Source organism: Ochotona curzoniae, unplaced genomic scaffold (assembly GCF_017591425.1).
Source record: "Ochotona curzoniae isolate NIBS_2020 unplaced genomic scaffold, NIBS_Ocur_1.0 patch359, whole genome shotgun sequence".
NCBI classification, from domain to species: domain Eukaryota; kingdom Metazoa; phylum Chordata; class Mammalia; order Lagomorpha; family Ochotonidae; genus Ochotona; species Ochotona curzoniae.
The window spans coordinates 486,859-512,410 of record NW_024466927.1 but is presented as its reverse complement, the minus strand read 5'-3'; the positions used below and the strand labels follow the sequence as shown (position 1 = coordinate 512,410).

The 25,552-nt window shown below is 38.8% G+C and overlaps 1 protein-coding gene across 6 annotated transcripts in view; it reads left to right on the top strand.

The window, feature by feature from the left end:
• The window catches only part of LOC121167276 (lipoma-preferred partner), a 688,035-nt gene that overhangs the window by 374,630 nt on the left and 287,853 nt on the right, over positions 1 to 25,552 (top strand). The window contains exons 1-2 of one of the 6 annotated variants that reach the window (XM_040996719.1): positions 7,668 to 8,722; positions 8,834 to 8,894. The exons of 4 other annotated variants lie outside the window; for them this stretch is intronic. The gene's annotated coding sequence lies outside the window, so the exon portion shown is untranslated. Of the gene's footprint in view, positions 1 to 7,667; positions 8,723 to 8,833; positions 8,895 to 25,552 lie in introns of those variants that run through there. One more of the 6 variants, XM_040996720.1, reaches the window with a different exon arrangement.

Genomic DNA, 25,552 nt, shown 5'->3' with positions numbered 1-25,552 from the left:
AGTGGCTTTCAACAGGATAGGGCTTTTCTTCAATATCAATTGTTGAATTTCTATAACACATGTTTCCAACATGGCTAGTGCTCAGAGGTAGATGCTTGTGGGAATGGGAGATTGCCTGCTTAAATCAGCCCTACGAAGGAAAAAAAAAAGTTTTCTTCTATAGAATAATCAGGAGATATTTTTTTTCTCTTTTTAATGAGCTAGCAATAATAAAGTAAAACTGCAACAAAAGAATTGACAGCCTGGATCTGTAGTCTGCCTGACCTGACAATTAAAAGAACTTATTACTGTGTCAGCCTGCCAGACGGAGCATCTCCTTGAATTGTAACGTGCAATGCCTCTGAATGTGATTCAAGTGTGTGCTTCATTTTCTCCCGCCTCTGTTTGTTGAGTTTGAGGAAGAAGCAGTTTTATTTGAACTAATCCCACTCACTTCAAGTGTGTTTAATGACAGCAATATGTGACAGATAAAATAAAATCCTACGGCCTTATTTGATGTTTGTTTTAGTTTCAGACCTCAGTGAAAGGAGACTGAGAAGATAAAACAGCATCACTCATACAGAAGATTTAGAAGCATATGAGCTATTATCACAAACTTAGCAGCTCCTCTCCAGGGAAATCTGGGAGGTCAAAGATATGAACATTAATAATCAGGGTCGTTGAGATTTATAGAGTGCTCATTGGTTTGCCCACTGGCCCTAATTCATTATCACATAAAGTCTGTGAGTTTGCCTGGCCTGAAAACCTGACACTATCATCACAGTGTTACATATTGAGTTGAACCGCTTGGCCAAAATTCTCGTTTCCCAAGTTATAGAGTTTGGTCTACAACTACAATGATTGCTCCACGGCTCTCTTTGGTCGCCCAGCTATCCCTCATGTGTGCTGTACATTGAATCAAATTGTACACATCATGTTCCTTAACTTTATTGAAGTATACACATACATCGAATATGAAAATAAGTTCTCATGATGACAGGTTTCATCAGTGAAATATGTGAGGAGTGCAACACAAGAGGCATCCTGCAGTCTCCTTTTCTGTTCAACTGCCTCTTTCTGCAAATAGTAGTCACTGTTGTCGTATGGTTGTACTTCTTTCTGATTCTTTATGATTTATTGATACATGAGTCTTTAAGAACTTCTCAGAAAGTCCATAGGAGATGCATTCTGCAATAAAAATATGCATAAATCTCAAAAACTTTTGCCCCCTAAATAAATTTTATCTTTTAACCCCACTTTTCAGACACTTTTTAAGGTACCCTTGCACATAAACACTATATCATAATATTATTATCTGTTTTATTCAAAGTACTCTTCTGGGACTTTTCATTTCAATAAAAATGTAAAATGTTTATCTGTACCATGCTCCAAAGAATGAATGTAGCATCATTTAGCATTTTCCACAAGGGTGAGTTTCAGCCCTTCCTCATTAGAAGCAATGTTAAGAAGAGCTTCTGTGCAAGTGGATCTTTGTGAAACTGTGGTTATAGAATTAGAATGGATTTTTTTTTCTGTGACTATCAAGAGTTAGTTTGGATCACCACCTAAAGGCTAAAGTTCTTATATCAGGTCTGATCACCAAACTGGGCTCCTACACAGTTCATGGATATATGTTATTCAGAACAACCCAGACACTTCTCCAAACAGATATTTGTGGCCAAGAGAGCAAATGCAAGGGAGGTTGTTTTCCTTGTCTCTGTGGTTTGGATCCATGCACTCACTGTGGAAGATGAGTTATGGGCTCTTGGAACATTCTTGGTTACTTACAATGGCTACCACTCTTCACTGAGACAGAATAAGGTACTTGGTACAGTAAAACTACCTACCATAATTAAAAATACAAATGGAGAGATGCAGTAAAATATATTTTTAATTTATTTTTTATGAAGAAACTAGTCTTTTGCACAATTAAATGATTGGATTCTATGTACAGATTATAGGATAGGAAGGTCCAATGCGTCACATCCACCTGCCAGACTATTCCATTATATTTTATTCTACATTTCTCATCTCGTCATAATGATGGCAATCAGCAGTGGATCAAAACCTGGAAATGTAAATATCTTAAGGAAGATCAAGATGAAGAATTGTGTGCTGTTGTAGACTGCACATCGACATCTTCATCAATGTTTCCTCAAGTATAGATACTGTGTGTGTTGTGCTTGAAAAGCAGAGAAATGTGATGTAATGCAAATCCTCTCTCCCATCATTCTGTTGTGTTTTACTTTCTTCATTGTGTTACTAGGCATATTCATTGGTTAAATTCAAGGATAGGACAAAATTTAGTGTAAGTCCTTTTAGACTCAAGAAATTGTTTCTTGGGTCTGTTGTTGTTCTTTTAGATGCTTAGTGCTGAGATGGACTTAAAACTATCTTAAATGATATTGAATGAACATGTATGGTAAACAGCACAAAAAGAAGGGAAGAAATCCAAAAGGGCATGTCAGCAGCTAGGCAACAAAGTCTTCTGAAGACTTGAAATATCACTGTGGGCAAAACTTTTGCTGATCTTGTCCACAAAAAAGATATGTATTCTGCATTTCTTTGTCCAGAGGGTCTCCACTGGACCAGGAGTAGTTTCCCACTGTCTTCTTGTTTTCCTTTAGGTGTCCAATATCTGCTTTTAACAGTGATTATGTTCATTCTTGGCCAAACAGCACAGGGTCCCTTCTCCGTGAGCCTTGCTTCCTTATGCTTCTTCATCCTGCTCTGTGTTTCTTGCCTTTCCTCCGTGTAGTCCCTGGTAACAACTGCTCTTGCTCCTGCACTCTGATGTCCAAAGCAGTGTAAGAGTTATTTTAGCTGATTCTCCTCCAGTGCAACTTGGGAAAGAATTCTTGCTCCAGCATAGCTCATGACTATCTGGTCTGGTTGGAGTTCAATCTCGGATCCAATTATTTGTGGTCAGCATTCATAATTACCTGTTATAAACCTGTGGTGATTTTTTTTTTATTAAAACTAACAACTTTTTGTGGCTCACTGCTTAACCAGAGCTGTGTGATAACTGAGACCCAACATTTTATGTACTTCTGTATCACAGGATGTTTTTAACCCAGCCCAGTAGAGGATTCTGAAAATGCAACATTCAGCTTGGCTTGCTTAAAATGCATTGTGAAGCCTTTGATTTAGTTGGTGATGTTCCCGTATCCAGTAATGAACTTTCTCTGTGTTTAATTCTCATAAAAAAGTTTTTAGAGATATTTGATACTAAAATAGGATAGCATAAGTGTAGGACAGAAGTTAATGCCTCTGCCCCAAGGTAAAATGACACCTGCCTTTGGGAAGGGTCTCACGAAGTAGGAGTCATGAAATATTCTAGTGAATGTGTAGAAGGGAATTTAGTTCTGGAGACATATTGAACTAGAACAGATTTTCATAGTAGGAAAGCAGTCTTTTGCTTCCTTTATCCAATCAGAGAAAGAAAGGGTGATTCTTTAAAAACAGATTGCTCGTGGAGAAGGGAATACTAAGGGAGAAAATGTATGCTACATAGCTTCACTGTTCTTAAAAGTGGAGAGGGAAATTTGTGTGGGTAAGGAGTCGCAAGAAGCATGAGAAGTCAAGGGAATTAGAGGTGAATCCTTCTTGATACACTAGATAAATCCCTGAAAAGCTTGAGTTGTAGTACCAAGATCTGACTCTAACCTACTGTGTCTGCATTGTGTTTCTTGGATTTCGAAAAAAAATTGTTACAGAGAAGGGTGCTGGGGTACTGTTCTTAAGCCACTGAGAATGCCACATTCTGCGTCTTAGTGTTCAGTTCAAGTCCAAATTATCCTGGTTCCTGGCCTGCATCCCACTGCTGTGCACCCCAGGAGGCAGCTGATGACTGCTACAAATTGTGTCCCTCCCACTCACATGCGGCACATGGATTAAGTTCTGACCCTCTGACTTTGGCCTGTGCCTACTCTAACAGGCATTTGGAAAGTGAACAAGCAGATAGAGGCCGTCTCTCTTTTTGCCTTTCAAATGAATGCAAAATAAATAATGGTTTGAAAAGAGAATCTATCATAACCCTCTTTATTTACTTATCTGTAAAAACTGTTGGGTAGTTCTTTTCTGTTTTATATTAGTTGGAAGGCAATATAGACCACCCAGTTATTTTTGGTCTTCAAGGGCACATAAAATCCCCTTGGCTTGCTTAGGCAGTATTCTTATACCATGGTCTTGATTTTTCACCTACACTAAGATGTCTCTGTTTCAATCAAATTTAAAGTGAGTTTGTAAAGCACTCATTTTGGCTAATCCAGGCATCAGAAGGAATATTCAACTAGCTTAAGGAATTTAGTTAGTATATAAAATGGAAAGCTTCCCAGTGGAGCATTTTGAGTAAAGGTCATTACTAAAGGTTTGCATTTCCAGTGTTCAAAATGCAATGGCTTTTTAAAAAACCAAAGAACTACTTTTTTGTATTTTCCTTTTCACAGATGAAAAGATTGACACCTTTTGAGATTGGGCGGAAGCTCATGCTAAAAGCATAGCATAAGGAATTAGACCTAGACAATTTTGCGTTACTTATTCCAGTACATTAATTGTGAGTTCCTCATGACTAGAACATACTTTTTCATAAACCTACACATCTAAGCATATTGTAAGCAAGCTCCTCTCTGACCAAGAGCAGTCCAACAAAATGCCAGTATACTTTAAAAGGTATAAATCACAATTTATATACATGTGCTTTGAAGATTCTGGTTATAGAATTAGCTCAGCAATAAGCCCATTGGAAAGCAGTTGTGAAATGTTTTTAGAATGTTAATACTTTTTAAGGGACTTTCTTCTATTTTCTATCCCCTCCAACCTAATATTTCTAACAGTTATCTAAACCCAGAATATGATTTGTGTTTGTTCCTAAAACTCTATGAAATGTGTATGATATCATACTGTGGAGAACAAATTTACAGAACTGAATAGAGTAAACCATGTTAGATTTAAAGTAATACAAAGCTTTCAATATTTGATGACTGAAAAGGGAGTTTTACTATATTTGAGGTTTATTTTTATCAACATTCAGTCCTAGAAAATGAATAGATGTTCTTCTACTCACCAACTTTTCAGATTTTTATAAAAGTGGTCTGTGCTTATTTACCCAACTCTGACATACCTGCCACAGAGAGGACGGAGGAGAGGAATTGCCACTTAGGATTTAAAAATTAAGGGATTTTGGAGTAGTTTCTGGTACTTGACATTAGTTTCATGAAGAATTGTTCCTGGTATACTCAGTAGGCAATATCATATGATGGGGAAAGTGAATGAAAGGATTCAATTTTGTCTACTTTGCAAGCTGTCAGCTATGCAAAGATTTTGATAAGTAATCATTAAAAGTTATACAATTGTGATTGTTTTTAATCTTCCCTTCAATGAAAGCAAGATAATATGAAAGGGCTTATATTATGATTGCCTTTTATAATAACTATGTTAGAGTGTCACAGATGATTCAGAATACCACTTGTCTTGATTTTCTTATTTGGGAACAATACTCACTAAGAACATTGCTGTGTGTAGAGGTGATTTTACACATGAAAGAACGTTGTTGTTTCCAAATGGGCACTGTTACCTTTTCTTTGAGTATCATTTTAGATGTTGCCTCTATTGTCTATTTCTCATCACCATACCAAATAATTCATTTTATTTTTACATTTTCACTGTGATCAGTCCAAGAAATCCGTTCAGTAACTCTTGTCTTGGTCAAGTCACAGTCACTCAAAACTTGCAAGCATTGCTTTCCTGTCTACACCCCTCACCCAAGCACTCTCACGAAACCTCTGGAGGATATTTCTGCTTATTTCCAAAATCCATGTTGTCAGACTGTAAATTATATCAAGATTGCCACTAATCATATTCAAGAAGCCAACAATAATGTATGCTTGAGGAGTTGTGCCTTTTTTAAATATCATGCTATGGATATGATGCCAAATCAGTTCTCTTTTTTTGCTTTTAATTAGTCAGCACCATTTATTCTGTGCCCACTAAGCTGAGAGCAAGGATTGTAGGGTGGGGAAGGGGAGACAGGAGATCTAAAAACATGCTGAATATCATCCTCAGAATAGCCTACAGTATCATTAAGAATACAGAAAACAGTTAAATGAAAGGATTAAGAAAATTTAAGAGCCAAATCCAAATGAGTGCAAATTGGTCTGGTACCAATATGCAAAGAGATGCAAATTGTAAAAATTTTAAGTTTAATGTTTAAAGCTGTTACCTTCCTACTTTTATTTTCATAGTACTTTGCCATGAGAATTGTTAGATCTCAGAACATGGCACACTTCAGAGCGGAAGGTTTTATGGCTCAGTTATATCATTTGTGGGTTTCTAAGAGTTGAACCCATAAAGCTTTATGAGCCCTTGTATTCTTTTCTCATTTTCATAAAATCTTGTTGTGTAAGTTTGAAAAATTCCTTGACGTTTGTCTGTCTCAATTTCCACTTCTTTAAAATGAGAGTTTTAATAGGTTGTTATGAGTATGGTTGTTATGAGTATCAAATGTGTCATGTCCTGTTACTTCTGTTTAGTAGGAAGCATACTCTTTAATTTCTTTCAGCTTGAAATCCATCCTATAACCAATAAGAAACTATTGTAAGGTGTATTGGCTGGCACCAGACATTTTTTTTATGGTGATTTCCATTACCATCAGAGGCATCAGTGCTTAGAACAGAAGGCATCACATAGCAAGTCGTATCTGATACTGTGATCTTCATTAGCTAAATACCATATTTTTAACTTATCAGATATTTGTGTCTAGTCTCATTTACACTCTGAGGAGCATATGACTACCAGTCTTGATGTGCGTGAATAGAGCCTGGAACACTTGCCAGAAATCACACAACTGCCATGTGAAAGATCAAGGTCAGAACTAAGGGTCTGTTGTTTTTCTTCACTCATCATACCTTGATCAACTCTGAGTTCTAGGATGAGGTAAATAATCTTTCTAAGTTCAACATCATCAGTGATACATTTTAGGTAAATTTTATCCTTGTAATGATTTATTGATCATTCACTTTTTTAAATGGACTCGGTTACCTATTTACAAAATGTGGTTATTGAAGTAAAAGAACATTTTAGATCCATGCTCTCTGTGTTATCTCATGTTAGTTGCCATCATTAATTTACTTATTGAAAAGCGTTGCATTAGCTGCTCGTTTTTAAAATGTGATTCAATGGATCTAAGTATGGCATGTTACTCCTTCATTATTAATTTTAGCTAACATAATTAAGCTTGAGCATCATGAAGGTGCCAAGCTCTACAACTGGGATTTAGGCATCCCTGTAAGACCTCTAATAACTTACTTGTTAAACTTTGGTAAAAAGGTATATTTGAGGATATGGCAGTCATTTTGTGTAGCAGTTGAGATATCATCATCCCTTATTGGATTGCCTGTTATTTTGGTTTTTTTTTAAAGATTTATTTTATTTATTGGAAAGTTAGATATACAGAGAGAAGGAGAGACAGAGAGGAAGATCGTCCGTCCAATGATTCACTCCCCAAGTGACCGCAACGGCCAATGCTATGCCGATCCAAAGCCAGGATCTAGGAACTTCTTCCGGGTATCCCACATGAGTGCAGGGTCCCAAAGCCTTGGGCCGTCCTCGACTGCTTTCCCAGGCCACAAGCAGGGAGCTGGATGGAAAGTGGAGCTGCCGGGATTAGAACCAGCGCCCATATGAGATCCTGGCATGTTCAAGGCGAGGACTTTAGCCGCTAGGCCACGATGCCAGGCCCAGGATCGCCTGTTTTTTAAGTCCTGGGTGCACACCGAATTCCAACTTCCTGTTCATGCTCTCTCTGGAAGGCAACAAAGAATAACTCCCAATGGTGGGTGCTTGACCCCCTCAGGATAAGACTGAATTGCAATCCCAGTTCTTGATCTTGTTTAACTCAGCGTTGGTTATCGTAGGCATTTGGTGAATGGACTAGCTGCTTAGGAGTCTGTCTGCCATTCTGTTGTCTCCCCACCTCTCAAATAAATTGAAAAAAAAAAGTAAAGATAGACTGATAGTTCACATTTTTTAAAACTTACCAGGATTTTTTAGGTCCAATTAACTTGCCTTTGAATTAACCACCTTCCCATTTTTAAAAGAAACAATCAATTTAAGTCGTTGTTTGTTGGGTACCTGCCATGTACCAGAGATTTTTTGGGTATTAACGTTAATGAAAATGACAGTAGTGTACAAGATACAGCCCACCACATAATGTCTATCAACAGAAAAATTACAATATGTTGTTATAGACCTAGATTTAGTAAGGAGGTATTCAGGGAACACACTGGGAAGAAAAAGGTTTGATCTAGAAGGTTTCTGAAGGCTGGTCATCTCTGAATAGGTTTCTAGGAAACATGTAGGAATTTTATGTTTTTCTCATAGGAAAGTTAGAGAAGCATATAATGTTCTGGTAAAGGAGAGAAGATGGGTCAAGGATTAGGGTTGAGACTGGCCATGCCTAGATAAGAACATACAACTTGGTGCTGATCAACAGTTGCTGCTGAGGCCAAATGGTGGAGAGTCTGTCCTAGCAGGCTTCAGTAGGCATGATTTTACTTTACTGTGAGGTCACAAAGAAGGATGAGGTAAGTGATGATACTTGAATTAAATCACAAAGGATACCTGTGACTTTCATTTTTAAGGCAGGCCACAGTTTAGCTGGATAGGAGGAGATGAATTATAACAAAGATGTGCGTAGGCAAAAGCTGTGTTTATTTGGGAAAGAAATTTGAAATACCTGCAGAATGTAAGTAGAATAGAAAAATATGTGGTTAAATTGTATCTTGAAAAGGCTTGAAAGGGAAGTATATGAATAGATTTAATATGACAACTGTATATTCTGAACCTTGTCCAGTAGGCACCTGGGGGTATTAGGGGCACCAGTTTGAGAAGAAATTGAAACATTAAAGGTTTTTGAGGTAATTAAAAGTGTGTTCCAGATTGACAACTCTGGGTATTTTTAAATCGGAGAGAATTTGTGTTATAGACAGAAGCTAGGCACAGTGTTATAGACAATTCTTTTTTATGCTTATTTAGCCAAAATTTTAAATAGAATTCTGCTCATTGGTTTGATCTTTTTGAGAAATAACCAATTATTTCTATTAGTAGAAAATTCAGAAAAAGATGAATAATGTAAGCAACATGTGTTGGGAATGTAATATATCACTTGAGTGTACTAATTTACTTAATTATCTTGGCAAGACAGTCTGTAATATCCCCTGCCCCCACCCCCACCCCGTTACAGGTTAGGAAATTTTGGCCAGGAGAGGGGTAATTCACTGCTGCATTCAGCGGGTAGTCTGCTTTTTTAGCCAAAGGCAGGCTAGCTCTTAAGTCAAAATACATGAAATGATGGCTCAGGATACCATTGAAAATACAGTCACCATGCTAGTGAAGAGGCAGCTTGGGCAAGTGTTCTCTGTGTCTGTTGCTTTTTTACACTTCAGTGATGCCAGATTTATAGAGTTGCTACCTCAGTCTAATTACAGGACATACAGGAATCTCATGCTCATTTGTTCTCCATGATAACCCTTGTCCTCTATAACCTTGAATCTACTTTAGTGGTAATCAGTTTTTAAACGAATGATGACTTCAATATAATGGTAGTTTGTTTCTGAGTTGTAGCAATCTGGTAGTCTAATTCAAGGGTATAATGCGGTAAGTTTGAACTTCTTACTTTCTAATTAGCACACTATACTCATAATTAGACACAAAGAAAGGTCAAAAAGCCAGGCTGGTGTCAATCATTGGTCATAAACATATCAGACTACTCAAGGCCCTACCCAGGTGCCTGTCATTAAGGAGAATCTCTCATATATTGTTGTTGGGTAATCTTGGTGAATGACACTCTTCTCACAATCCCAAGATGTTCATTGATGGACTTATGTTAAACTTATTTCTGCCATAAGCTATTGAGTTATTTTTAAAAATTAAGTTTGCTTAAAGCATTTGGAATGGTTAATATTTTGAAAACAAAATCCACATCAATTAAAAATATAATAAAACTCCCCATCCAGAATAGAGTAATAATTGCCAAGCATAAAATAACTGAGCTGTGGAGTGGCTTAAAGGACAGTTGGTCTTAGAAAGTACTGGATAGGACACTGCCATACAAGTAGTTGTAATGCTTAAATTACTGTACCTACTTGGTTGAATATGTAACTGAAATGGCTAAAAATAAAAATTGCAGATGTATCAGATTCAATCAATCTTAGTATTTTTCCCCTTACTCGCTCAGGCTCAAGTTAAAAATAAAATGTGCCTGCCTCATTTGCCTGTGTGCTAGTTAGTAGGATTAACTGGAGTTCTCAACAGGAAAGCAATAGATATAGTAGATGACATTGTGTGGTGGGTGAAAGCCCGGTAGAGATAATTATACAGTCACTCCCACTGTATTACCCTTCAAAGAAACTGAGCCTAATATTCTCTTCTTAGGCAATTTAACCAACTTCTAAAAAAAAGTACAAGATATTATTTAGAGAATGAAATAGCTACTGTATATAATCAGGAGGGAGAATTATAGCAAATTATCATACTCATTTGATAAGTGTATAAAGAGCTATGCTCAAAGCTTTGATTGTACCTCCTAAGTAATTGTACAATTGTACTGTCCTTTAAGAAGGGGAAGAGATAAAGAACTGCTTAAAAAAAGAGAGAGAAAAATCAATTTTATACTTGTTCAGTAAGATTTTCCTTCAGGGCACAGATTAAGTCTAATTTCATGCTCTGTGAGGATCAAGTGCACATTTGGCCTCCAGATATTTAGTAGGGGTGATTGCCTTTTCAACAATAATGTCTGTGTATAAGCACAGATACCAGAATGAGGCTAAGCACACATACACACACATACACGTGTAGTTTAAAATCCCCTACCTGTGCATGCTGGTAGGTGATAGGCAAAAACGTTATGTGTATCTCCATTGTTTGCATACCTGAACATTTTCAAAAGATAGTTTTATGTAAACTGCCCCCACTGCTTTTTTCCAAAGCTTCTCAAAAAAAAAAAAAAAGAGCTCTCCAAATCTAATTGTCCATGTTATTATTTCTATTATTTATTTTTCCCTTGGAAGTCGGAGAAAGAGGGAGACACACACACACACGCACGCACTTTGAAAGCTAGAGGGAGAGGTCTTGCATCTGCTTAGTTACTCCTCAAATGGCGGCCATGACTAGGCAGAGATGAAGCAGTCCAAAGCCGAAAGCCAGGACCTTCTTCCAGCTCTCCCACGTGGGTACAGGGGTCAAGGGTTTGGGCCATCCTCCCCTGCTTTCCCAGGGAGTAAGCAAAGAGCTGACTTTGGCAGTAGAACAAAGTAGGGATGCAAACCAGTACTCTCATGGCATGGCAATGCCAGCAGGTAGAGGATTTATCTCTTATGATGCTATGCTAGCCCTGTCCACATTTTTTTAATAATGTATTTAATTATGTTTACTTGCAGCAAAGACAGAGGAAGATCTCCCATGTATCAATTCATTGTCCTTATGCTTTCAGCACCCAGGGCTAGAACAGGCCAAACACAGGGGCTTAGAACTTAATCCAAGCAATCATATGGTCCTGAGCCATCCAAAATGGAGTCAGTACTAAACACCTGGCATTCCACTATGGAATATCGGTGTTGCAAGTGGCATTTTAAACCCACTGTACCAAATACCTGTCCTTGCCCACATATTTTAGAAAAGACCCATAAGTAACCATATGGTTAATTTCTTTTTGTTCACCGTAGGCAAAATGAGACCTAAAAGATTTAAATGCTTAAGCATTTTTCCTGAGTGTTTATAATATTTATGTCCCTACCATCTAAGTAAATAAATGACCTAATCACTGTTAGAAAAAGCCTGAATACATAGTTGCTAAGAACAGTTATTCTAAAGATGTCACACTGCCTTTGATGGCATATCGCATTCATCAAAATCGTGATAACACCTCCTTCTATAATATACACAGAGTATCAAGGCTCTTGTGTCTCACATACTCATATCTCATCATTTCTTAGATTTAAATTTATTCATATAATTAACATATATGACTGATTACTGAGAGTCAGATAGTTTTCATTGTCTTTAAATGTGAACTTATATTGGCCCATTGAATTAAAGACAATCCTGGAGATGATAGTGGACTCTTCCTGTATTATTGTTCTTAGTGTCTCAAAAGACAGTCTTGTGGGAATAAGTAATTGAAAGGCGATTCAGAGTGTTGAACTCTAAGTGTAAAATAAGCAAAAAATTAGAAATGCTTTCATTTGCTTCACTTATATTTTTCTTTTTATATCTTCAGATAGGTGACATGGCTTTAAGAGGAAGTGAGTTAATAAGTTTAACCATTTAAAACTTGTGTTTATTTGCAAGACAGATTTACAGAGACAGACAGAAAGAGAAGTAGAAAAGGAGGGAGAGAGTAAGAGAAAGAGATGTTTCATCACCCAATGCACTCATTAAACGGCTATAATAATCGGAGCTGGGCATATCTGAAAGTAGGAGCCATGAGCATCTACTGGGTCTCCCACATGGGCACAGGGTTCAACCAGTTAGGCTATTTTCCACTGCTTTCCTAGATACAACATCAAGGAGCTGGATCAGAAATAGTATAGTGGAGACTTGAACTGGGAGTACCCTCTGAGCCAAGCCATTTCTTGTATCAAGTATATGATTAAAAATATATATAAACAGTGCTGTATCAAAATTTAAATGGCACTGGTTTTATTTCTGTGAGTGTAACAGTATTCACTTTTGATTTGAGATGTAGTAAAGACTTAGAGTTCTCTCTGGTAGGTTTGTCATTGGAATTAAGGGTCCCAAAATCTGTGAATCTGAATGGAGTGTGTTGAAATAATATTTGCAGTTTACCAAAACTCTAGAGAAATTGACTTAGTTCATTCAGCAAATATCGCACTAAATTGGGCTGAGATTTTATCTGTCCATTAAAATCAAATGTCCTTTTCTCTTGATTAGGGCAGTTACATTTAGTGATAGAAGTAGACACCCTTTGTAATAAAGGAAATATCAAGATTGTGAAGGGATGTCACAATGATAACGCACAGCAGACCTCATAAAGCCAGGCTCTTGTTCACACTCACTGTTCACCAAGAATGAGATGATGATTTCACTCCCTGAGGAAAAAAAAAAAAAGGAGCTTGATGGGCCTAGAGCTGGTAGACAGATGCTCTAGCCTGCATAAAACACAGACAGTCATCCACAGGGCTCCACCTTGGCTTAAGGGTGCCGGAAAGCAGAAAGCTGCATGTATTTGTAGAGAAGCATCCATGACTATCTTTAACAGTAATAGCAACAGCATTGTCATATGTGCATGTCCATGGGTAAATCCTTTATCTTTCTGAAGTGGATATGGCCATTATCCAGTATATAGAGGAGAACAAAGAGGTACATGCACTTGTACAGAAGAGGTACAGCAGGAATTTGTGTGCCTGAACCCATAATGGATTTAAATGCATGTTTTAGATTGTAAAACGAAGATAACAAACAGTTGAGAATGCTTCTGGGAAGAAAAAAGTGGATTAGGTGATCCCCAAGGATCCCTAAAATTTTGTCTGGCTGTGCCTAAAATGATCTATAAAAACAGTGACAGATTTCTTTTGCCACCTCATCCGAGGCCAGGGGCCCTCTCCTGAGCAGCACACTATCTTTCCTGGTAGCTTAGCATAGTAGAGGACTATTGTCCCAGTTAGCTGGGGCTGCCAGTGTTTCCACAGTATGCTTCAATTTGTGGCTTATTTAAACTGTCCATTTTGGAAAATCTGTAACCTATGTAAATGTAGAAGAGAGCAATGGCCACATTGCAAGTCAGTTATCAGTGACTGCCACACATGATCAAAACATGCCCAGTCTTGCTTGGTTGCACTTTGCATGTTAATCGGGCTGGTTGTCAAGCAGAGCTTTGAACTCAGACAACAGACATTAAATTTGTGGGACAAAAAGAAAGCAAGAGAAAGCCAGTGAGCAGTTGGCCCCAGTCTGCTGCGAAGGGTTAGAACAGACATGTGTAAGACAGGTTTGAAGAGCTACTTCTGGAAATGATTGCACCTACAGTCAATGTTTCAGACCTGTCTTCAAGCCAAAGGTAGTTGGCGCAGCACCGTGCCGTCACTCATGGGACGTTCTGACAACATTGGTCATGTGGTGTGGGGAGAGGGGGATGTGCTGATAGATAGATAGATAACTGATAGCTGATAGAATAGAAGATAGATAGACAGATGTAGTTGCCTACCCTTCCTTTTGCTTAGTGAACACTGTCATCCATCCTGCTACTCAGATATTTTATTAATAATGACATCTGAGGTATGTTATGGGTTGGCGGCCTTCTTTGCACATTAGCTACATGTCCAGGAAGAGAACCAGGGGAACTGGCTGGAAAACCAGGCCTTCAGCATCCTTACACAGCAAGTGCTAGGTCATTTAACCTCCAGTAGCTTTTTTGAAAGACACATATAATAACCGTCTCAGTGCCTCACAAATCTATTATAGCATTCACTTAACAAGTGTTCCTCAAGTGCTTTGAGCTCTCCGGATAGATGTGACTGAAATGTAAAATACCTTTCACTGCCTTATTTATTGCTCCAGCGAACACGCTATGTGCTGGCACCATTTATCTTCATTTTAATTTTATCTCCCACAAATATAGGCATTAATTTAAATCACATACAGAACATAACAGTTTTTATAGAGGCAAACTTATTCCAGTGTGCTGCATTTTAATATCGCACTTCACCATCTTTTCTCACTTGATTCAAGAATAGTATCTCTTCCTGCCTCAGCATTTAATCTTAGGACAACAGAAACTTTTTCTCTGTGTGCAAGTTCTTGCTCTCAAACTTTGTCCTTCTCCCTGCTTTGCTGTTTCTTCATGGAAAGTTGTTTGAATGCTCGGCACGGGTATACATTTGGAAATCTGGTTCTCATTTGCCCGTAATCTCCCGTGGTGGTGATGGTGGTGATGGGAGAGTTTACCTAGCAAGGAGGACTTTACAGATGAAACTAATATATATTCAACTTCAGATTCCTTTTCCAGTAGTAAGGGTGTAGCAAAATCGATGTCCTCTTCCAACTGAAAACTCAAGACATTTTTAGGGCGTTCATGAGTTTCTGGTCATTTTTTCAATAAAGTGGAAACTCCCTCTTTGTTCTTTGTAATTGTTACATGTGAATCCCCTGGGAGGAAGCAGGCTCACTGGGCCATGGCTGTGGCTATAAGGCATTCATTTTAGTTAATTCTAACACGCTAAGCAAGAACACCTTCCCCAAACATTGCCTGTGGTCTGTGAAGCTGTGGTCGTCCTCTGTCAGAATCAGGAATTGTCTGGGACCTGGTAGCGTATTCGTGGAAACAGTGATAACATCAGCACACCGATAAACCAGATGGTATTTAAAGTCATGTCAGCCTCTCTTTAGAAGACTTCAGTTTGCTTTCCCTCCACTATTCTAAGTGAAAAAGTAAACTTCCAGCTCTCTCAGTGTTCCAGTCTTGAGGTTTAGAGACATCTGTCATAATGTATAATTTGTTATGGTTTGCTTCCATTTAGGTTTTAAAATGCATCAATTGCTGCTCCTGTGCCCTCTGCTAATCTTTCTTAGTTTTCATAAAGATTCATTTTTGAAGTTGAAAGGCAGGGAGACAGATAATTCATCTGCTAGTTAACTTCCTAAATGACTACAATAACCAGGTCTGGGTCATGTTATATCCAGGAACAAGAAAACTCCATCCCAGTTTCCCACATGGTGTCAGGGCCCAGGTAGTTGGTCCATTATCTGCCATCATTCCAGATGCTCTATCAGAAAGCCGCATAGCACAAAAACAAATCAGCATTGCCATATGGGATACTGGCATTGCAAACAGCAGCCCAGTTCTCTGTACCACAAGGTCATTTTTCTAATGACCTTTTGGGACAGGTGCCTTTACAATGTTCATGGAGGCCTGGAGAAGTTAAATGGCCTTCTTTTTCTGAAATCAATCAACTACTACATGACAAGGTAGAGATTTTGAATCCAGTCCACCATGGCCAATCATTGGTATTGTTTGGCATTGATTCTTGACCTCCTGTTTAATGCTGACTCTTTCTAAGCTCTTAGTCTTCATGGATTTATCCATGGCTATAGTTACCCTGGAAACTCACTAGCTAGAGTGGTAATCCAATTATAGTGCCATCATTCTAATTAAGTTAGTATTGCTGGTGACATGGACTTCCTGAATGAAGGATGCTGAGAAATGGATCCTGTCAGTTGTTCTCAACTCTTGGGACCATTTACGATCATTCTCATCTATTCAATCAAGCCAAACAAAATTTTGATTTAAGGAAAAGCTAAGCTTGTGTTTTGGGGATCCTGAGTATTTAGCAGTAGATGGAGCTGTGTGGAAGTGCAGAAGAAGGTGCAATGGATTTTTTTCTCACCATTTGAGTATCCTCTACCCCCAACGTTCTGAACACCCAAAGAACTGACTTAGGACCTATCTTTGACCTAGAGGTTCATGTTCTCTGTTTGGGTAATTGTTGGTTCACTTCAGGCTGCTGGTTTAAATCCAGACATGCTTCAAGAAAGAGGACAGCTCTCTGAGAGTCGATCTTTGTTCGATTTATGATGGAATTAGGAGTTTTCAGTTCAAACTATATGGTGAGTTGTTGAGGTCAGCCCAGTGGTAACAGCTTAGATGAAAAGACATTAAGCAAGTGGGTTGTCAGGTAACTTCTTAAGTTAGCAAATGATAGGCTGGTGCAATATCGAGTTGGGGTCTTTCCACATAACACACATTATGAGAATTTTATTTTGTATTGGCTCTGCTATTTTATCAACTTTACTAACATTCATTTTACATGAGAGGTAGAAGAAATGGCTTATTTATTTATTATTTATTTATTTATTTACAGGGCTATTCTAGAGTGTTTAATTTTGAGTGTAGGATTCTGTGAGATCCAGTTCCTCTCTCTCTCTCTCTCTCTCTCTCTCTCTATATATATATATATATATATATATGTATATATATATATATATATATATACACGTACTAACATGAATATCTCAGAAAACAGAGCAACAAGAATTGAAAACACTAGATGTGAATTTTTCAAGTTCTGATGCCAAACTCTTTTTGTCTTGTAAAAAACAATGTTATAGGTATATCTTGTCTGGAATGAGATTGATGGGGAGGCGAGCTGGTCAATAATGTGTCCATAACCCCTTTGTTGTCCTTTAGCAGATATCCAGAAGCTGCAGTTCAAAGTAGTAAAGAGACATATGTCTTCAGAAAACTTTATACAGTTTATCTTGGTTTCTCTCTTTAAAATAATTTAAGATGTGATTCAGACTCTGGCTCGACCACCTACTGGTTGAAAACAGTAACTATTGTAGTCATTGTGGATCCCCCTTTTTCCTTGGGAATAATGGAACAACAATAATATTTGTAATCAAGCTGAGTTGATGGGAAGAAATCAATATGAAGCATTTTGTAGCTGCAGAGTGGTGATCTCACACAGGATAATAATGATGCTCTGATGATCACTGAGCTATAACCTCATGGTCTCCAGGAACCCCTTCCCTACAGTATCTAGTTGTATAATATCGCTGTGTGTAGTAGTAGGGATGTGGCTGTTAACTTCTCAGGTAAAGTGTTGGGCTCGATGGTCAAAACACCTCTTGGAACACCCATACCTCATTTTAGTCCTGTCCCCCTTATAATTTCAGATTCTTAAAAATGGACACCCGTGGAGGCAGTGAGTGGACAATCTTGCGCTCTTTCTTACTTCCTTTCACATTAAAACTAAAGTACTTTAACATTTTTAAAAGATTTTGTTTATTTTTATTGGAAAGGTAGATCAGATTTATGGATAGCTAGAAAGACAAAGAGAAGGATCTTCCATGCCCTGGTTCACTTGCCAAATGTCTGCAGTGGCAAGAGCTGAATCAGTGTGAATCTAGGAGCTGGGAGACTCTTCCAGGATTTCCACATAGGTCCAGGTGCCCAAGGCTATGAGCCATCCTCTACTACTTTCCCAGGCAATAAGCAGGGAGCTGGGTGGGAAGTAGAGCAGCAGGACACAAACTGGCATCCCAAGGGAATCCTAGTGCACGGGAACACACACAGACACACATATGTATATTTATAATTTATAAGTTCTAATTGTGTATATGATAAAACCAGATCTCTTACCCAGTTTGTTTTCTTTTAATCATACCTTATCTTATATATTCTTCTGTTAATTAGACACAGCTATGTATGATCTAAATTATAACTGATTTCCTACACTTAAAATTTCTAAAAACATAGTGCTGAAAAGTAAAGGGATATTCATGTTTTTAATATACAGATATACATGCATATATATGTATACAGAAATACACATATAATAACTTGTATAAGTATTTGTATAACTGTAAAAAATGTGTGCATTTGTCCTGGTTTGTTATTTTTATTCATTTGAAAGGCTGAGTGAGAAACAGACTGAGATTTTCCATCCACTGGTTTTTTTTGCCCTGTAATAGCTAGAGCTGGGCCAAAGTAGAGCCAGGCGCTTTAACTCAGTCTGGGTTTCCCACATGGAAATCAGTGACTCAAGTACTTGCCCACTTCATACTGCCTGCCATGGTAGATGTTATCAGGAAACTGCACTAGGGGCAGAGCTGGCCCTCACACTCAGGCACACCAATATTGCAAGCATCCCAATCAGTTGCTTAAACACTGTGTCAAACACTCACCCTAACAAATACTTTAGATAAATGCATGATTGTACCTACATATATGTTTCCCTCTCTTGATAGAAAGTCACTCTCCAGCATCTTTCTCAGCAGAAAGTTTGAAACCTAGATCTTAATTGTGGTATAGTAGAGAAAAATATGATTTTTGGAAGTCAGTCTGTTGCCCTTATACTGTTGGAATCTTTGAGTAGCACTTGAATCTCACTCAAAGCAAAAGTGCAACTGTAGGTTTTGATGTTAGCTTCACTCTTTAATGAATGGAGTAGTTCTTTCCCCCAGCTACCCTGAAGAGAGAACTGGACACTTGAGTACCTGCCAGGTGTTTATAATAACCCATGTCCAAGCTAAGTGATAGTAATTACCTCTGTTCCCCTTCCATTTTCATGTTGCTTTAAAATCTTGATTGAGTGTATGGCAGCCAAGAATGTAGGTCTTTAATAGCTTAAACATATAATTTATTTCCCCCAGATGTTTTTTATGAATCATATCCTCTTTTTCCTAAGACAACCCCTTCTATATGTATACATTTTTCTTCTTTATACAATTTTCTTCACCAGTCTATGTCATGTTGTAATTTTAGTGATTGTAACTATTTAATCCTGAGTGAAGGGACTAATCCTGAGTGAAGGGACAGATGTGGTGTGTGTGTGTGAATATCTAAAGGAAAAATACTTTTTCATTTTAAGGAAATTAGCTTTTCATAGTCATCCTCTCATGCTCGCTTTGGCAGCACATATACCTAGTCATCCTCTTGGGTTTTTTTTTCTTTTTTTTTTCTTTTCCCCCATTTATCTCAGTTTTATCTGTCCAGTTGAGGAGACCACATTTCACACTTGCTAGTTGAGACTTCTGTTTTACTGTTCTGAGTTAGTTCCTCTCTGCCCTTGGTACACTGAGTCACAACGTGACCACCAGCTGCCTCTGCTGCCGTTGCACACTCTGACTTGGGTGAAATAGCCAAGGTCCAGCTTTGGAAGTGTTTTCAGAAAAAGGGGGAACCCTTTTCCCAATATGAGTTTCTTTCTGTGGCATATTGTAACCTATGGTCATCTCTAAGCCTGGCTCAGTTACAGCCTAAATGGAGTTTTGATTGTAGAAGATCTTTCAATGAAATATAGTTTCTATAATCATTTACCTAAAAAAATTGTGATTGTAGAATAAAAGTAAACTTATGATAATTTGCAGACACTTAACTTTTACTGAGTAATACCAGAGAGAGAGAGAATGAAAAGAAGCTGGGGGGCTGAACTGACCAGCATTTGCAAATGGATTCCAGGAATGTAGCTGGAATTGCCAAAACAATCATAGAACCCTGCCAAAAGCATCCCCTGGGATTTTGCTAAGGTTGGGGAAAGCCAGGCCCAGGGAGCTGTGTCTGTGAATATGCTTTAAAACTGTATTATCAAGCAATGTGTTGGAAATGAACATTGCATATGAGATAGGCAACCTTCATTCTAGATCTTCTTGTACCCAGTCTTGATGACAGTGAAAGAGTTATCTACTATTTCTTTTTTTATTCATTTTTATTATGAAGTCAGATACACAGAGAGGAGGAGAGACAGAGAGGAAGATCTTCTGTCTGATGGTTCACTCCCCAAGGGGCTGCAATGGTTGGAGCTGAGCCAATCCAAAGCCAGGAGCCAGGAACTTCCTCCAGGTCTCCCACAGGGGTGCAGGGTCCCAAGGCTTTGGGCTCTCCTTAACTGCTTTCCCAGGCTACAAACAGGTAGCTAAATGGGAAATGGGGCTGCTGGGATTAGAACTGGTGACCATCTGAGATCCCGGTGCGTTCAAGGCAAGGACTTTATCCGCTACGCTATCACACCAGGCCCTACTATTTCAGATAGCAGATGGAAAATAATGGTGCCATATTAAATTCTTGACTTCCTATACATCAGTTTCTTTCAACACTGAACATGCTCATTCCCTGTGTCTCCTTGTCAATAAGATTGAGCTACAATTAAGCTGCATTAAAAGCAATCATATTTTAAAAATAAAAATATATAAATATTTCTGATCAGGAACTAATTTTTATTAACAATCCTACATCCCATTAGACTTGTAAAAACATCAGTAAGAGCTCAAGTTTCAACCCTTATATGCACATAGCATAATACTACAACATATGAATTGACAAGATACTAAGAGCTATTTTGCCAGAAGGCAGCAGCATTTCTGATACTTCCCATGAGAGTAAGTACTATTGAACTTATTTTTCAACAGATTATTATCTCAATTAAAAACTGTATATGACCTAAAACTACCTTCTGCATTTAATTATAGCATTGTCTGTATAGACTATAAAGACATTTCTGGTAGCTTTCTCTGTTGTCTAATTACCCTCACCAAACCTCATATGGGATGGTTGAAATTTTGTATAGGTATTTGGGAAGTTCCTGACTTATTGAGAAAGACTCTTTTTAGGGAGATGTGATTTCTATTGTTCTCTCTTTACAGTAGGAAGATAGGTCTTATCAGATATATCCTAAAGTGTGAGGAAGTTGCTCATGTGCTGTGTCAGTTACCCAAGTAGTCCAGCTTCGAGAGTGCTTTGTTACGACAAACCAGCTGAGATTTCATGGCATGCCTTAGGCCTATGGTCCATAAGCAATCTCCCATTTTTTGAAATCATCTCTGCACTGAAATCTTCTTAACTGATACAGTCAGACCCACCCATGTCATCTAGAATGTTCTTGTTTGTAACTCTAATCACTTGGAATACCTTCACAACCACACCTAGATGTTGGTTCCATCAAGGAGGAACCCCAAAACTAGTAATGTCAGAATGACCACAGGATACATTTTCTACAAAGTATCGATCTCATGTTTGAGGCAAGAAACCAGAATATCAGAAAAAGGTGCAAACAAAACTGTGAGCCTGTGGTATGGTTAATGGAATTGTAGCTGGAGGTGAGAGAGAGTCTATAGCACAGTCTGCCTTGGGAATGCTGAACTGCAATGAACATTGCCTGGCAGCTCTGGCAGAGTTCAATTCATTCATTACCTGTCACATTGTGAACATGAGCTGCAATTTTGTACTGTGCTTAGAATCTGCTTTCAGATTAGAGATCTTTGAGTCAGCTAAATGTTCCTTATTCTTGCTACAATTGGTGAATCTCTTAGCCCTGCCCCTCAGTTATGGACCAAAGGATTCACTCTCGCCTGTCAAGATGGAGGTGTTTCGTCGTGTTGAAAGATTTCAGACTCCTTGTTGGGCTCTCCCGTAGCTTTTCATCTCCTTTGGTGTTACTGTGATACCACCTCCAGGTTGTACCCAAAATCCTAGCATCACTTGGCTCGATTTTATCTGCTTAAACATGCCTCTGAACATGACCACCTTCTTCTAGCTGTCACGTGCAGGAAGTTCAACCTCTACTCCTAGACCCCTTAGCCTGTTCTTTATGTCTATTTCTCCTGTGTCCCTCAGATTCTCTTAGTCTTTCTTTTGTGATACAACTTGATGTTTCTGTTTTCCCACACTTCTCACCCTTGACCTTCTTTCTGTAGGCTTTCTTCATGTCACTTTATGTACCTGCCGCTGCTGAGAGTGTGGCAGTCAATCATCTTAACAAGTTTCCAAGGTTACTGCACACCACACTGCCTTGGTTTGCTTCCTGCCTTTCCAAAAGCTTCTAAATTATGAAGCTCCTACTCTTTCTCTTTGGTGAAAGTGTAGGGGTTGTTTTTTCTAAGGCCTATTCTTGTTCCATTTGGTTTGGATGTCTCTAACACCTGTGGCCTTGCCTATGGACACTGATAAACTTGTTCCAGCAAACTTTGTTGCTCTCCATATTGGATGCTTTTAATTGGGAAGTCAGTGTTGTGCATTTTGGACTTATCAGTAGTGATCTCAGCTTTAGTATGTCTAAAATTCTTTAGCTGCTTCCCCAAATTCCTCCTTCATCTGTGTTGTTTCATTAAACAGCATCATCATCTAAACAGTTTTCCAAAGTTAGCGTATTATGCTCAGATTGCTATCTTCCCATTATTGTCAATCTTATCTCCTAGACATTGCACTAATTTATTTCTCTTCAACTGTAGTAGAGCGATATCATTTATCAAAAAATATTGATATTACCCTCATAATTGGTTTTCTTGTAGTAACCACCTACCTTTGCCTGTCCATGAAGCTACTCCTAAAAATGCAGATCTGACTGTATTATTCCCTAACACTTAACTCCTTAGCCCTAGAGTTGGTTCCGTCATGGAGGAACACAAAATTAACATGTCAGAATGACCACATAATATAATAACCATGGTTAAAGAAGCAAATGTTGAAATCAAGTAGAAATGGGTTTGAATCTCCATTTGCTAGGTAATCTTGAGCAAATAATCTTAACCACTTACCAGTAAAATACCAGTAGTCATAGCAATTTTCTTAGATGTCACATGCCTGTTACTCCTCCCCCTATTGTGAGGTCCTATACTCTACCCACATGCTGACTTTCTTACATCCCCAATGGCACATTCACGTACTATCTTCTCTAACTCTAACTTGTGCCCCCAACCCCTGAGTGCTTCAACATAGGTACAGCTTCTTAGGAAACCTATAGCAGCCTCCCCTAATTTGATTCAGAAGTTCATATTGTATTTCTCCTGAAATTCCTAGTCCCTGTGCCTTCTACCCTGTAAATGTTCATTTACTCACCCCCTGCTTCTTCTAAACCACCAACCAGTCTCTAGCCCACTGGTAAATTCCACTAAGAGATTTGACCACTAAGAGATTGACAATTTTAAGCTGCTAGTCCCTTGCTACTATCGATGAGTATGGTGTCTAGCAGAGATTGTGCAATCAGAAAATACTGATTGTTTATAGGGTGACCAGTGCTCATACATTGCCAATAAAATGATCAGAATCTTTTTTTGAGATTAATTTAATTTTTTCTTTTTTGCAAAGTCAGGTGTATAGCGAGGATTACAGACAGAAAGGAAGAGCTTTCATCTGATGATTCACTTCCCAAGTGATCATAACAGCTGGAGCTAGGCCAATCCAAAGCCAGGAGCCAGGAGCCTCTTCTGAGGGTACACTGTCACAAGGCTTTGAGCTGTCCTCGACTGCTTTCCCAGGTGACAAACAGGCAGCTGGATGGCAAGTGGGGTCCCCGGGGTTAGAACTGGCACCCATATAGGATCCTCGGGATTCTGAGGACTTTAGCTGCTAGGTTACCACATTGGGCCCACAATCAGAATCTTATGTGGGGAAAAAGCACACAGTGTAGTTCTGTGACCTCTGAAGTGACGCCATGAGAAACTGACTGCTTGTAAAGAGCTGTTTACACAGTCAGATCTAGGGAAAGCCCCAGGAGAAGTCCCTTTTCATGACCACAACATGCTGTTTTCTCTCTTTCCTCTTGAAATCTTAGTTTCAGCAAAGCACCATTGTTATCCCTTCCGCATCATCATACTACTAGGAGGATGAACTGCGTGCCAAGGCCCTAATCAATGATCACATACTATCTGGCGTGGGAGCAAACAGCAAAGGTGTTTTAGTGTTATGTGGAAGGAAGTTTCTTGGTATATAACTGACAAGCATTCATGGAGTGCCTCAGCATGTTCCCTTCAAGCTCTGGGCGGGATTTTTTTTTTTTAACACTTCTGTATGTTGAAAGTGCACAATTTTTAAAAGGAAACATGGCCCTCTTCATTAGCTCCTTGTACCTCACGCTGAGTCACGGATGAGAGAGAATTTGTAGGCGGTGTAGCTGCAGGAAGAGTAATTCTGTCACTTACACTTGCAGGCTGTTATGCTTTCCAGAAAACTTTTTCCGTAGGTTGAGAAAGTGATTAATCTGCTGTTAAAACTGACAAAGAAGGTTCTCTGATAAGAGACAGAATTAAGTGAGGGATTTTTTTTTTTAACTAAGCTCCTCTTTCCAGTTTTAAATAAAAAAAAAAACAAACAGATTTTCTTTTCTTTTTAATTTATGGAACCGGTATATGAATTTCCCTGTGGCTTCCAAGCATCTCATCACATATTATTTTTTTTTTAACAATTTAAAAAAAAATTGAGAGCAAGCAAGAAAGAGAAAGCTTCTGTCTCTTGGCTCATTCCCCGTATGGCCATGTTCAACCCAGGTTCAGGCCTGGCCGAAGCCGGGATTCAAACAGATCTCCCAAATGAAGGTGGGTGCCCAAGTACTTGGGCCACCTTCCACCATTTTCCCATGCACAGTAAAAGGGAACCAGATCAGAAATGGAGTAGCCAGGATTCCAGCTAGTGACCAAAAGGGGAGCCAGAATCACCAGCTGTGGTTTACCTGGCCATGTCGCAATGCTGGCCCTTCACATGATATTTCCTATTGAAGTGTCTTTTATTTATTGGAATAGCTCATTATTCATATTTTCATCTAAATTACTCATAACTACATCCTGTTCCCTTTTTAAAAATTCTTTCACTTTCTGTGTTTGAGATTTTTTTCTTAATACTTTCCTACCAGCATGCTTTTTTTTTTAAAGATTTATTTTTCTTATTTTTTTTTTTTTTTTGGAAAGGCGGATATACAGAGAGGAGAGACAGAGAGGAAGATCTTCCGTCCAATGATTCACTCCCCAAGTGAGCGCAATGGCCAATACTATGCTGATCCGAAGCCTCGGATCCGAGACTCTTCCGGGTCTCCCACGCAGGTGCAGGGTCCCAAAGCTTTGGGCCATCCTTGACTGCTTTCCCAGGCCACAAGCAGGGAGCTGGAAGGGAAGCGGGGCTGCCGGGATAGAACCAGCGCCCATATGGGATCCTGGGCGTGCAAGGCGAGGACCTTAACCACTGCGCCACTGCGCTGGGCCCACCAGCATGCTTCTTAATATAACTCTAGCCAACCTGTCCTCCCTTTCTCCCTCCCTCCCTTCCTTCCTTCTCTCTCTCCTTTCTTTATAT